The sequence below is a fragment of the Palaemon carinicauda genome, chromosome 41 (genome assembly GCF_036898095.1).
Source record: "Palaemon carinicauda isolate YSFRI2023 chromosome 41, ASM3689809v2, whole genome shotgun sequence".
Lineage (NCBI taxonomy): Eukaryota > Metazoa > Arthropoda > Malacostraca > Decapoda > Palaemonidae > Palaemon > Palaemon carinicauda.
Window position 1 is genome coordinate 29,251,067 of NC_090765.1, and position 13,813 is coordinate 29,264,879.

The 13,813-nt window shown below is 36.0% G+C and overlaps 1 protein-coding gene across 4 annotated transcripts in view; it reads left to right on the plus strand.

The window, feature by feature from the left end:
• LOC137632488 (F-box/WD repeat-containing protein 2-like) overlaps nucleotides 1–13,813 on the plus strand; it is a 477,230-nt gene that overhangs the window by 27,323 nt on the left and 436,094 nt on the right. The gene's annotated exons all lie outside the window — the stretch shown is intronic.

Consider the following 13,813-nt stretch of genomic DNA (forward strand, 5'->3'; position numbering starts at 1 on the left):
AGAGAAATGAATAAATTAATGAATAACCGACTCGAAAATGTAACCTCCTTGGCGAAGGTAATAAATATTCAAATGGATAGATTATAATCAGGGTAATATCAGTGAGAAATTGTATGAAGATGCGTATAAGAAGTCGCAAATGACTTAAAAACGCATTAAAAAAAATAAAAACTTAAGGACAGAATAATTTTATTGAAGGAGATAGTTAAATGTGGAGAAAATCTATATCACGTGAATTAAGAAAAAAAAAAAAACCGATTCGAGGTTAATAAAATTATGCACCGACATAAAAATACTCACTCAGCGTCAAATATACTCCTTTATTATTAGTCGACTCTCTGCCAGCTTAAGTAAGAAATAGAGGAAATAGAAGAATGAGTAGCAACTACCTCAGTAAATTGCAACTCAATCATTTTTTTTGAATTATTTTTTTCAATAAAGATAGAGGCATATGTATTTTTGTTTCCAATCAGGGACCCCTTTTACAACGGCAACTGGGATTTTTCTTTGTTCGGCTACAGTGAAAATACCTATAGCTATTTTGTGATGAGACACCATTATTATTATTATTACTTGCTAAGCTACGACCCTAGTTGGAAAAGCAGAATTCTATAACCCCAGGGGCTCCAACAGGGAAAACAGCCCAGTGAGAAAGGAAACAAGGAAAAATAAAATATCTTAGGAAGAGTAACATCAAAATAAATATCTCCTATATAAACTATAAAAAACTTTTACAAAACAAGAGGATGAGAAATAGGATAGAATAGTGTGCCCGAGTGTACCCTCAAGCAAGAGAACTCTAACCCATGACAGTAGAAGACCATGGTACAGAGCATATGGCACTAACCAAGAGTAGAGAACAATGGTTTGATTTTGGAGTGTCCTTCTCCTAGAAGAGTTGCTTACCATAGCTAAAGAGTCTGTTCTACCCTAACCAAGAGGAAAGTACCCACTGAATAATTACAGTGCAGTAGTTAACCCCTTGATAGAAGATGGATTGTTTGGTAATCTCAATTTTGTCAGGTGTATGTAAAGAATAGGCCAGACTATTCGGTGTGTGTGTGTGTAGGCAAAGGGAAAATGAACCGTAACCCGAGAGAAGGATCCAATGTAGTACTATTTGGCCCCCCAAAAAATACCCCATAATTCTCTAGCGGTAGCTTCTTTTTCTTTCATTCCCTTTATTCTGTATGGTCAAAAGTATAACATATACTTTTTTCAGTACAAACATTAGGCACAATAGGTAAACACTCTTCGTGATATGTTTCTCAGCAATTGTCTCAGATTTGATCTGCATTACATGGTTTGTTCACTCCGAAGAGATGTAAAATTTGAGGCTTGCCAATCTAATATGACTAAATAATATAATGTTTGGTATTTATAGAGGGATCCAAATAACAGAAAATTTCAAGAGGGTTTTAGTTGAAACACACGTAGAGAGACTTCGAGTAATTGTGAAGTTTGATGACTAGCCGTAGGCTACAGTTTCATTAGAGCCAGAAGTACAATTGATGCTGTATTTATAAGACAATTACAGTATAAGAGGTAGATGCTTTCGAAATAAATAGTAGAAGAGGATGTATCAAGGAAATTGACCCCTTAGTTTAGAGATAATAGTGGGATCAAGAATATTCCAATATATGCTATTTAGTGCCAGTGAAAAAACCCAAATACACGCCTAAGAATCCTCCCCAGGGCCTCTGCTAACTTAACCCCTCCTAAAAGTCACCTACCCTCGTCCATAAAATTGCAAACCCACCATGACCTTCACTCGACAATCATACTTCAATTTTTGATCCTGGCTGTATTCATGCATGAAGAATATTTATTATTGACTTATTTTACAGAATTCACGTTCATTTAATCAGAAATTTAGCTTGGAGTTACAGACCCTTCATGAATTAGGGAGAACCTGCATAGTATATGTAGTCATAATCCTTTGGCTCTTTTACACTTGCCGTAGTATAGTTATACTTTTTGTAAATAAATTCCGTTTTCATAAAGAACTTACTCATGATATTCTTGTACAGTATGTTGGAATTACCTAATTAGATTTTAATAACACCTTTAAGTGAATCAGAAATTAAATGGCAATTTCAATAATTGAGTTTTGAATAATAAGTTATAAATTCAAAGTTTGAATTATTTACTTGTAATATTTTGGTGAGCCTTGTTGAGACACGTGGATATACCTATGTTGATTTTTGCTTTAGGCTCTATATATGTGTGTATATATATATATATATATATATATATATATATATATATATATATATATATATATACATATATACACTATATATATATATATATATATATATATATATATATATATATATATGTATATTTATGTATATATATATATATATATATATATATATATATATATATATAATTTATATGTGTATATATATATATATACAGTATATATACATATATATATATATATATATATATATATATATATATATATATATATATATATATATATATATATATATATATATAAAGAGGAGGAAAGCAGTCGAGTCAGTGAAAATCCCAATGAGCTTTAGATTGCCTTATAAGGTTTGCTATCAAGGCAAGTGTGCAAGAGCCCGTGCCTGTAATCTAAAACAACAATAGGCCATTGGTATACAGCCACATTTCACCATAGTCAGTCCTCTGAACTTGAGGACCCCAAATATAGGATATTAGTTCGTGGCTTATGTTGGAGAGAACTACAAGGTAAATTCAGTTTCTGAATTTTCACTTTTTTTCGGAATTTAAGTGGGTTGACCTTACCCACAGTTAGGTAAGCCAGATAGCTTTTATGGCATAGCACAGAAGCATCCCTTCAGCTAATAGCTGATATGTAAGAAATTTGCTAATGCTATTTTATTTAGGTTATTTGCCTAGTATATGCCTATTAAAGTGTTTGAGCATCATGCAACGTTGGAAGAATCACCCCTGTTTACTGTATAGGATGATCAATGGAACCGTACCAACCGTGTGTCACACGATCGTACATAGTTCATTTTGTGCTTGTATCTCCGCTCTCCCCTCGCACTAAAAGAACCTGAAATAACATGTCTGTTTTTTCTCATCGGTAACGGTGTCAATTTTAAACATGAAAATTCTTGTTGCCCAGAGCTTTTGTATATAAAGGAGAGTGTTCTATAATAAACTCACTCAGTTGCTTCCAACCTGCCTTTGAGTCACAACCTTTCTCTCGGCCTGTTACATTGGTGACCCCGGAGTGACCAGCTCCTCCCGCCTCCCTCCCCCACCCACCTCACCATTACTATGACGCCGTCAACGCATACCTTCTGCAGCAGTACTCGCCGTCGCCAGCCGCCCGAATAGCAAGGCTTTCTCAGCTCTCTCAACAACCCTTGGGGGACCAAAGGGCTTCGCTCGCCCTCGGGGAAATGACCAGTATCACTCGCCTGCAACCTTCCGCGGACGGCTCTCCTCGTGATGCGAACCTACTTCGTGCCCTTTGGGTAAGCCGTTTACCCAAACCTGTACATGCTGCCATACGCGATGTCGATAGTTTACCCATAAAGGACTTGATGACCAAATTCGACGCCCTTATGAACAGCCACTTCATGACCTTCAAAACCTCCATCAATGCCTCCACTCCTGACAAAGGACACCTATTCAACTTCAACCGAATCTGACGTGAATGCCGTAGAACACACACGCCTATGAATGCCGTAGGACACACACCCCTACCCCCTGACGAGCCAGAGCGGCAACAAAGCCACCCATCATCCACCACTCGCTCGCGCCCCAACCAATGACTTCTACAGTCACTCGCTGCCGCTAATCGGCGCAATTTTTACTACTACTACCTCTCCAGATTCAGGGCGCCCTATTTAACATGTTCAGTATGTAATTTTTAGGGGGGGAGCCATGTACCAACCGTGTGTCACACGATCGTACATAGTTCATTTTGTGCTTGTATCTCCGCTCTCCCCTCGCACTAAAAAGAACCTGAAATAACATGTCTGTTTTTTCTCATCGGTAACGGTGTCAATTTTAAACATGAAAATTCTTGTTGCCCTGAGCTTTAGTATATAAAGGAGAGTGTTCTATAATAAACTCACTCAGTTCCTTTCAACCTGCCTTCGAGTCACAACCTTCTCTCGGCCCGTCACAGAACCATTTGTAAGGTTTATATTCACGCTTTATCTGTATCTATCTTGTTTATTCTTATTTATCCTTTGCATGGTTTATTTTCGTTATCACTTTTCCAATTTTATCGATCACTTTGGTGCTTGTGACGTCACACAGATGGATTTCGACGGGCGCAGCCTTTGATGTCTGTATGAAATGTTTGATAGTTCCCATTACCATAAGCAACGTATTCATGGATATATTATTCACTATTCTTGAATGTAAATTGTACATTAGCATTTATTTCTATTTGATTTACATCTCTCCATAATTCCAAGTCTTTGTTAGTTAAGGATTTTATTGCTCGCACGCACCGCTTCTTCTGATTTCTTTTATTACAATTAATTATTCTATAGGTTAAGTTTTGTTTGGAGCTATCCTCTATTCCCCTGGAGCTGCAGGACTACGCCTTATTTTCTTTATAGACACCCCTCAAGACCTCTGATTCTACAGAGAGATTAATACGATTTTTTCGAACTGACATGGCACCTCAAGTTTGAGAACGCTTGTACGGCCCATGCATCTCTACCTTCACTTGTCTGATTATCGACACATGACTCATACATACATACATATACCAAAGGCACTTCCCCCAATTTTGCGGGGTAGCCAACAACAACAAGAAACAAAACAAAAAAGGGGACCTCTACTCTCTATGTTCCTTCAGCCTAACCAGGGACTCAGCCGAGTTCAGCTGGTACTGCTAGGGTGCCACAGCCCAACCTCCCACATTTCCACCACAGATGAAGCTTCATACTGCTGAGTCCCCTACTGCTGCTACCTCCGCGGTCATCTAAGGCACTGGAGGAAGCAGCAGTGAGTGATTGAAAAGCTGAAACTGGCCATTCAATCTATTTCAGTGAATATGAGGCAGTTAAAGGGTCGTTAAATCAAATGCTCCATCTTAGGTGATCAACATTTCGGATTGAAGAACCACTTAAATTAACGGGTACTCCATTTGACGTGCTTGCTAAGAAATGAAATCACCTGGACGGCAGACTATAACGCCCCAACAACCAGAAACTCTGTCCTCTTTAAATTTAAAGGATTTAAGCTGCACTCTTAGCTAATGAATACCTGGGCACTTTTCATTTAGGTGCTTATGTCCCTAATTTTTTATCTGTCCACGAACATTGAGGGGTGCCTTTATGTCCACTGTGCTCTATTCCATTTTTTGGTAACTTTATTGGTCATTTGTTATTGTCGGGTTTGCATTATTTTTTTGGGTACCTTAATGTGTGAAGAGTACCCACAGGTTAATTTTGTTGTATTTCATGTAGCCTGCCTTTTGATTATTCGTCATTTATTTACATTTTGACTTAATCATTGGATTACCACGTTCACATTGTTTTTTGTAAGTTTTACACTAAACTTTACTTTTTACTTTATACTTTTTGATTAACTATTTGCTTACAAGCTACATTTTTTATCATTTACATTTACACATTATGTTCAGGTAGCCTTATAAAAATCGTGAAAATTTTGTGAAAATGCATAAAATAGGTTAAAGTGATAATTGATTTTAAGTAAATTTGATCTATTTTACAAAATAATATTAAGATTTGAATTGAATGATTGAATATACCTCTGATGTTAATGATATAAACTCCTTTAGTTATTTTATACTCATTTGTGTTTATGCCATCGAGGCAATCAAAATTTTCACATGTCTCAAACTACATTATCTTGAAGATTTTTGCGTTAAAGGAATTGTAAATCCCAGATGGTTATTTGTAAACATGCGATGAAAATTGACTCGTAAATTTTTTCTGGGTTGCTTATTATTATTATTATTATTATTATTATTATTATTATTATTATTATTATTATTATTATTATCATCATTGATATTATTATTATTATTATTATTATTATTATTATTATCGTTAATATTATTATTATTATTATTATTATTATTATTATTATTATTTTTATTATTATTATTATTATTATAATTAATATTATTATTATTATTATTATTATTATTACTATTATTATTATTATTATTATTATTATTAAAATAAAAAAATCATTAGTTTTATCATTATTATTATTATTTTCATTATTATTATTATTATTATTATTATTATTATTTCTTGCATTATTGTCTTCACTCAAATTAAGGATCAACAATCTCAGTTGGGGTGCACTATCCTGTGCTAAGTGGATTGGTACTGACAATGCCAATATTGAGAAATCTCTGAACTTAAATGACGTTTGATGAACTGTAATATTGAAGATTTCTGACCTGTTGGTGCAGGAGTGTTTGCGCAGATTTCTGACCTGTTGGTGCAGGAGTGTTTGCGCAGATTTCTGACCTATTGGTGCAGGAGTGTTTGCGCAGATTTCTGACCTGTTGGTGCAGGAGTGTTTGCGCAGATTTCTGACCTGTTGGTGCAGGAGTGTTTGCGCAGATTTCTGACCTGTTGGTGCAGGAGTGTTTGCGCAGATTTCTGACCTGTTGGTGCAGGAGTGTTTGCGCAGATTTCTGACCTGTTGGTGCAGGAGTGTTCGCTCAGAATTCCACAGATTAGGATCTGTGGGGAAGTCTTAAGGAAACTGCAGTATGAAAATAACAAATCTGTCATGCTTACTACCTCTGGGATGGTGGGGAAAAGTTAGTTCTTTAATTGTATGGTTGTCATTTTTTTCTCATTGCTTTACAGAATCTCTCTCTTATACTGTTAGCCTGTATAGCTTATATATATATATATATATATATATATATATATATATATATATATATATATATATATACATGTATGTATATATATATGTATATGTATACACATATACATACCTATAATATGCGTGGACACACACACACACACACACACACACACACACATATATATATATATATATATATATATATATATATATATATATATATATATATATATATATATATATATATATATATATATATATATATATTTGTAACACTTTCAGGTAAAGACCAGTTTGCCACAGATTTATAATGTAGCCATCATTTCGATAGTCAGGTCAACCTACTTAAAAAGGGTGCAGGCTGTGGGTGAAGCTGCTGCCTGATACTCTCAGTGACCGTGGTTCCGGCAGTCCTGAAAACATACTCCTATTAAAGGAGTAGACTGTATAAAGTTAGGAGAAAAAAATAGAAATTACTTGAGCAATTTGTGATATTTTTCCTATTTTTGTAACTTGGTTGGGTCATCCTCATATATACTTGACTGAACCAGTTGCCTTTTCAGCCACAGCACAGAAGGATCCCCTCTGTCTCGGAAAACTTCAAATCAATCAATCAATCAATCTGTCTGGGACAAAATCAGTTGTTTTTATTTTAGAAAAACAAAATGGTGACTCCCCATACACAACAGCATGGAACTAGCTTGCAGCATTCTGCCAGTATTAATTTCATGTCATTAACCCTAAAAAGAAAATCACTTTGGAGAAGTTTTATAAGCTTAAATAGTTTGTCCATTCTCAAAATTCCTACCCTGTAAAATTCCTTTTTGTGTCATCAATCAAAAGCAATCATAAGTTCAAAAAGTAAAGTACCGAATCAGATCTTTTAGTACTGTGAGAAATAAGCTTTTTTTTTTTTTTTTTTTTTTTTTTTTTTTTTTTTTTTTTTTTTTTTTTTTTTTTTTTAAGAGTATGATATGGCAAAGGTAATTCGGAATTTCAATATTGGCTAACTTCCTACTGATGCATGCCTCTTCTTTTATGAAGAGAATCGTTACAAGTATTCAATCTATCACATGATCAGTTAACAAGGTTCCCTTTATGCTAGGCAGCTCAGCTTAGATGTCCCAGATTCAGTAAGGTATAAATTAAAGATATTAGATATACATCATTTTTTGTCTGGTAAACTACGAGTTTATAGATTTGTAGAAAGTATAAAGTCCAGAGTGGTTGATATTTTCATTGGATTTTTATCGCTTCAAATGGAAAATCACTTAGCCACGCATATTTTTTTTTTAATTTTCTTTTTCTCTATCACAGCAATGTGTATTTCAACATCCAAGGGCCAGAATGTTTAACCCTTTTGTGTCTTGTATGATTAGCTTTTATTAAGTACATCCTTTTATCTCTGTAGACTGAGAACTCTTGTCTGACTCTATAGCTCATGGACTTAACCTCTGGTTGCGATTGCACAGAAGAATAGCAGAGTTTACCTTGTGTGCCAAAGCAATAAGATATCATAGAAAACTTGTATTTAGTCAAGCCCACCCCAATCTGAACAAAATAGATGCCCGCAGATTTTCCCATCATTAACTCATATTAACCATCCAAAACTCCTCATTCTGACCTTCATGGAGAAGGTTGATGTTTGAACTACCTTTTAGTACATCTTTAAAGTCATGTTGCCTAATAGGATGCCCTAATGACGAGGCACGAAGTACCATATTTGGATGAACCCTCTCTGGAAAGAATATTAAGATTACAATTGTTTTTAATAGGGAATGCTTTGCTGTTGATCACATTGTTAAGGCTTATCTCCTTCAGAAATTATTCAATTTTCCTCATTAATCACACCTGCCATAGTTATAAGAACCTTTGTGACTTCCGTTTCTCATGGAACAAACTGACATCCCAGTATGAAGAGGCCACAGTGATTTCTTTCAATACGACATTTGAAGGTGAAATAATCACCGGACCCCATAAATGTGAAATGGTTCAAGCTCTTTAATGCATTAGGTAATCTCACCAAAATCATCCTCACGGTTGCAAAGAAATCAATCTTCACAGTAGTTATTTCACCTCAGCCTTATCTACAGTGATGATCTACCAGAATTGCAAAGGTCGATAGCATACCTTACTTTATTACCGCATCCTCCTGAGATATTCAATCATCAATGGCATCATGGTCCTCACATGAACAACACGGGTTGCTTGCAGCTAATTACTAAATTTTCAACAAGTTTGAGCCCTGTTTACCTTCCTATGGTAACAGAGGTGAATCATGGGTTATAACCAAAGTAACGCTTACCTCATTTTTGGTTTTCCGTATGGACGAAATGGATTTAAAGATATTTTTGTATCCGGATAACGCTTCCATCAACTGCTCCTTCTGACTAAAGTCATTATTAAGTAGGCAAAAGTCAGGGATGAATATTGGGTTGGATTGTAGGCCTTAATAGAATCTCTTCTGGAGGTATGAGTTGGGCAAGTTTTCCTTTTGGAAGTCTGTTTTGATAATGCAAGGTAATATGTGAAATGACACAAACATTGGGTTAACAGGGTTTATTCCCTTTGCTATTTACAGACTTAAGGCGACACAACTGAGACATGAAGATTACCATTGACTCACTCAAGAAGGATTTACCCAAAATCTGGTTGCGTTTAATCACGGTGATAAAATTATAGTCATAGTCATGGCTAATAGCAGCTTTCTTAACCTTGGCTTGCCAGTGGATTTTAAGGAAGTCTCCTTGAGGAGCAGACTGCAGATCATCGGATAATAATCTTGATTTGAATGCCATGTTCACATAAACAAATTCAGAAAGACAGACGTCTAGGATCTGCTCAACTGGGTGCAGTTCCAGTCACTGTTACTCCAGCAGACCACTTCTTCCTTCCCTATCCTTCCTGAGTACCAGAAATGAGCAATAACAATCCATAATTTGTTGGTCTATGTGGACTGTGTACACCCGTTGAAGCAGCTTGTCGAGCGTTACCATGAGCAGCACCACCTTTGCTGGGTCAGTATTCTCATCATCATAAAGAGGAGATTTTGGATAGCTTGAATGCAACAATTCATTGCTACATCTTGCTCTGCAAATGCACCCAAAATTCTCCTTCTACTCTTCCTGGATTCTCTCCATTACCCAAGGAGGTAATACAACTTGTGAAGATTATCCCCTGTGCATACCACTATGTGAAAGGAAGGAATTGAACGGATGTATGAATGTCTCTGCGTGTGTAACAAAACTTGTGCCGTAATCGTATTTTAATGCAAGAACCTAAGGAACACAGAGTTTTCTAGTGTGCTTTGCTAGTTTGTAGCACACCATAGTCCCCTGAGCCTTCACCTCTGATAATTGAAAAATAGCTGCCCTTCCAGCTCTTGTTCTTCTGTATCTTCAGTCATTCAGCTTTCCTTTGCTTTAGAACACCACAGTAGGACTTCCTCTATTTGTTTCATCTTATGTAATACCCTTGGTTTTGTTGGGGGTAACCTCTTTGAAAAACAATAATTACTGGCAAACAGTCATCTTCATTCTGGGAGAACATTATACTATGGGTGAGGAACCTGCTTCTGCCAGTCTACAACTTATCACAGGAATGAAGGATAGGACTGTTAGTATGCCTGCTTTTCCTTTAGCAAGTGCACAAGCTCAGTAGTTATTAGAAGGCTTAGGTTTTAGACTTAACAATGATTTGTTGAATGCCTAATTTGGATTTATACGTTATCTTAAACTTTTTTTTATGGAACCAACGGTTGCATGCTTTGCTTTCTAAAACTGCTCATTTTAAGGAACATTGTCTTCATATTTTTATTATAACAGTTTTAGAAGTTTGTAGTCACCTTTACCAGACTTATTTTTAGACTGTAATCTTATAGTATTTTTAGTTTTTCTAACACCAGGATACTACTGGTGCATTATTTTCTATCCTTTTCGCTAAAGTTGACCCTTTGGTAAAGGTTATTCAATCACTAAATTTCATTATCATCTCTTCCCTTAAGAGACTCGTCTTATTTCCCTCCTTTAATAACGAATGGATACAGGAAATTTCTTTCTTTTTCGGAACCAAGTAAGTTGTTCTTGATTCTCTTGGAACAACACCTTAAGTTCTAGAGATCTTGTATCATAACTGCTGATTGGCTATTTGACCACAGGATCACTCTCACAGTACTCAGCATACCACGCTCTCCAGTTTGCTTCTACACATAAGTACGTAATGTTCCTCGGTATCTTTATCTGTGTTGTGTGTTTTTTCTTTTTTTAACTTTTAGCCTAAGTTGTCAATTGCTTGTAAGCCCAATTTTGAACTCTATCCCAACTCTTCAGGTATTACATAGTGGATGGTATAGCCTGGGGAGATCTAAATGCAAAGGTTGGTCAGTATTAGGAAAAATATTGAATAGCATGCACACAGAACTAATTAAACAAAGGTCCCACAGATTAATATCTATACAGGAGAAAATTTTTCGAAACATGTCAGAATAAAAGAATTAAAACATTTACTGAGAATACAGAAATCTCCAAAAAAAATTCTCAATATACAAGTTGTTTTTGTGCAGTTGAAGAAGAAACAGACCATATATGTTTCTTAAAAGTAAATTTTCAATCAAGAATCACTCCTAGAATTTTTAATGAGCTGCGTAAGAAACTTTGTCAATGAAAAGATCTGAGTGAAGTATTTACAGTGTCCTTACAATACTTACAATAATACTTTGAGCAGGTTACAGTCTATCTTCATCCCCATAATTTTGGAACATTATTTCAATACTGAAATCAAATTGAAATCTAAGACAAAATTAGGTAACTGATGTATCTTATATAACTTAGTGTTGTATAAAGTGTATGGACTAAACGGGAACCAGAATTGCTAGCCTTTCTCTGAATTTGAGACAATTATTTATCAATTCTATATACCAAATATTTGGAGAACTGAGGGGTATAAGTAGTCTTGGAAGGAGCTACTTCCACAGATTTGGAAGAATAAGCTTCCAAACTTACTTTTATCAACTTTTTATGGTGTTTCCCGACAATAAGGTTACTTAAGATTTGAAAAGGAGATGATCATCACTCTCAGGGTCTGTCTATATGTTTTCTTCCTCTTTATCTTCCTGTACCATATGTTGATACTAGGGAAAATTAGTTGATTTCCTGGTTTCTTTACAGTTGGATACGGGGGTTGCTCCAGCCAAGCAGAGGACTCGTTTTGGCTGTAGACGTAGTAATGTCTGCATTCAACCTCCTATAGTTAACCCATGATGAGCTAATGGCTGGGCTTGCAAGCCAATGGAGTGCAATATTATCCGAAACATTATTCAAGCGATCGACTTTCGTTAAAACTTTGTTCACCCTTTATGATTTAAGGGAATCATACAGTATGCCACGCTATCCACATATGTAATATGAGATTGTTTAGGAGCACTTACATTAGCGAGTGGAGGGATATTAGGATCCAGACTACTAACTCTGTCTTCTGCTTCACAGTCTAGTTGTTTAAAAGAGCAAAAAGGATTGCGGCAATGCAAGTGTTTAGCAGCAGAAGAATCTAAAGTACAATTGGACACGAGAATTCCTAGCACATCAGTACATTTTGTCACACCCTTACTGCACAGCAAGTTCTTGAGTTTAGCCCCACCACTTCTGCCATCTCTCCCTTCACAATCTGTTTGGTTACTTGCAAGTAGTAAGGGTATGACAGGGTGCACTTCCACATTATAACATAGTGTACCAGGTATTTGTGTGCCCAACTGTACTTGAATAATTTGAGGCTTTGTTAGAGGCTTTCGAATCTGTACTGCACAGTGAACTTTCAGAAACTTTACGGAAAGAAACACTATTAACACTACAGGAGACTCAGCTCAGGAAGTTAGGGTAGGTTTGATAACTGGAGGGGTAGGTTTGACAACTGGAGGGGTAGGTTTGACAACTGGAGGGGTAGGTTTGACGGGGTAGGTTTGACAACTGGAGGGGTAGGTTTGACAACTGGAGGGGTAGATTCAGAATTACTGCTTTTAAAAGAGAAGCCACGGGACTTCTGAAGGTTAACAAAGGAAGCTAGTGATGATGAGCTTTTGAAGCTTATCACTATCAAAAATTGACTGATTATGAGAATTATCTAAAGTAGAGGTATGTCATGATCGTCGTCATCCCCACAATAATTAACTAGCCTAATCTTCCATGGAATTTGACCTGTAACTAAAAATAAGTTTCCTTTTGTGCTTTGAACTTTTAACTTGATTGGCAACCGTTGAAGCATACTTTTCCATTAGAGGCACTGTGAGGCCAGTGCTATACTGTAGTGGTTAACGTGCTGTGGCTAGGTATAGCCAGCAGACTTACTATCAGGTTGCTGATCCAAATCCCACTACCCTACATTTAAGTACAGTAGATGGTCCCAGGAAATTACAATGATGTTTAGGCACCACCCCTTGTTTTAGTTTTGGGGAAGGGAACCCTCCGAGCAATTGAAATCTTCAAGTAAAAATTTTCAGTATCACGTTTCAAGTTGCAGTTAACTTACTTATGTAAATTATTGAGGATCAGGGTAAACCTATAGCAAGAAAAGAAATAATATAAAAATAAAATTTTTTTTTTCTATAAGTGGTCTGTATTATTTGAGTTTTAGTACCTCAGTAAGGCTTACTGGATCCCACAGACCAGAAAACCAAATTGAAATGCCATACCTAACACAGCCAACAACACCTCTGCCAAGAAATTCCATTTTGACTATAGCAGCAGAGCTTTCTCACAACTGACCTGTCACTTTGAATCGTTGTATGACAGTTTCCAATGTGAGAGTAATCTAGACATAAGTTCCTTTCCTTGAAAGCGCACTCTTCACAGCGGTTATTTTACACACAAAGTGAATGTGTACCATGATCTCCCAGAAACAATTCCCATGAACACTTCACAATATTTACCAACAATCCAGGGAAGACATTTCATTGCTCAGTAAAAGGTAAACAATCTGGCGAACTTCTGAA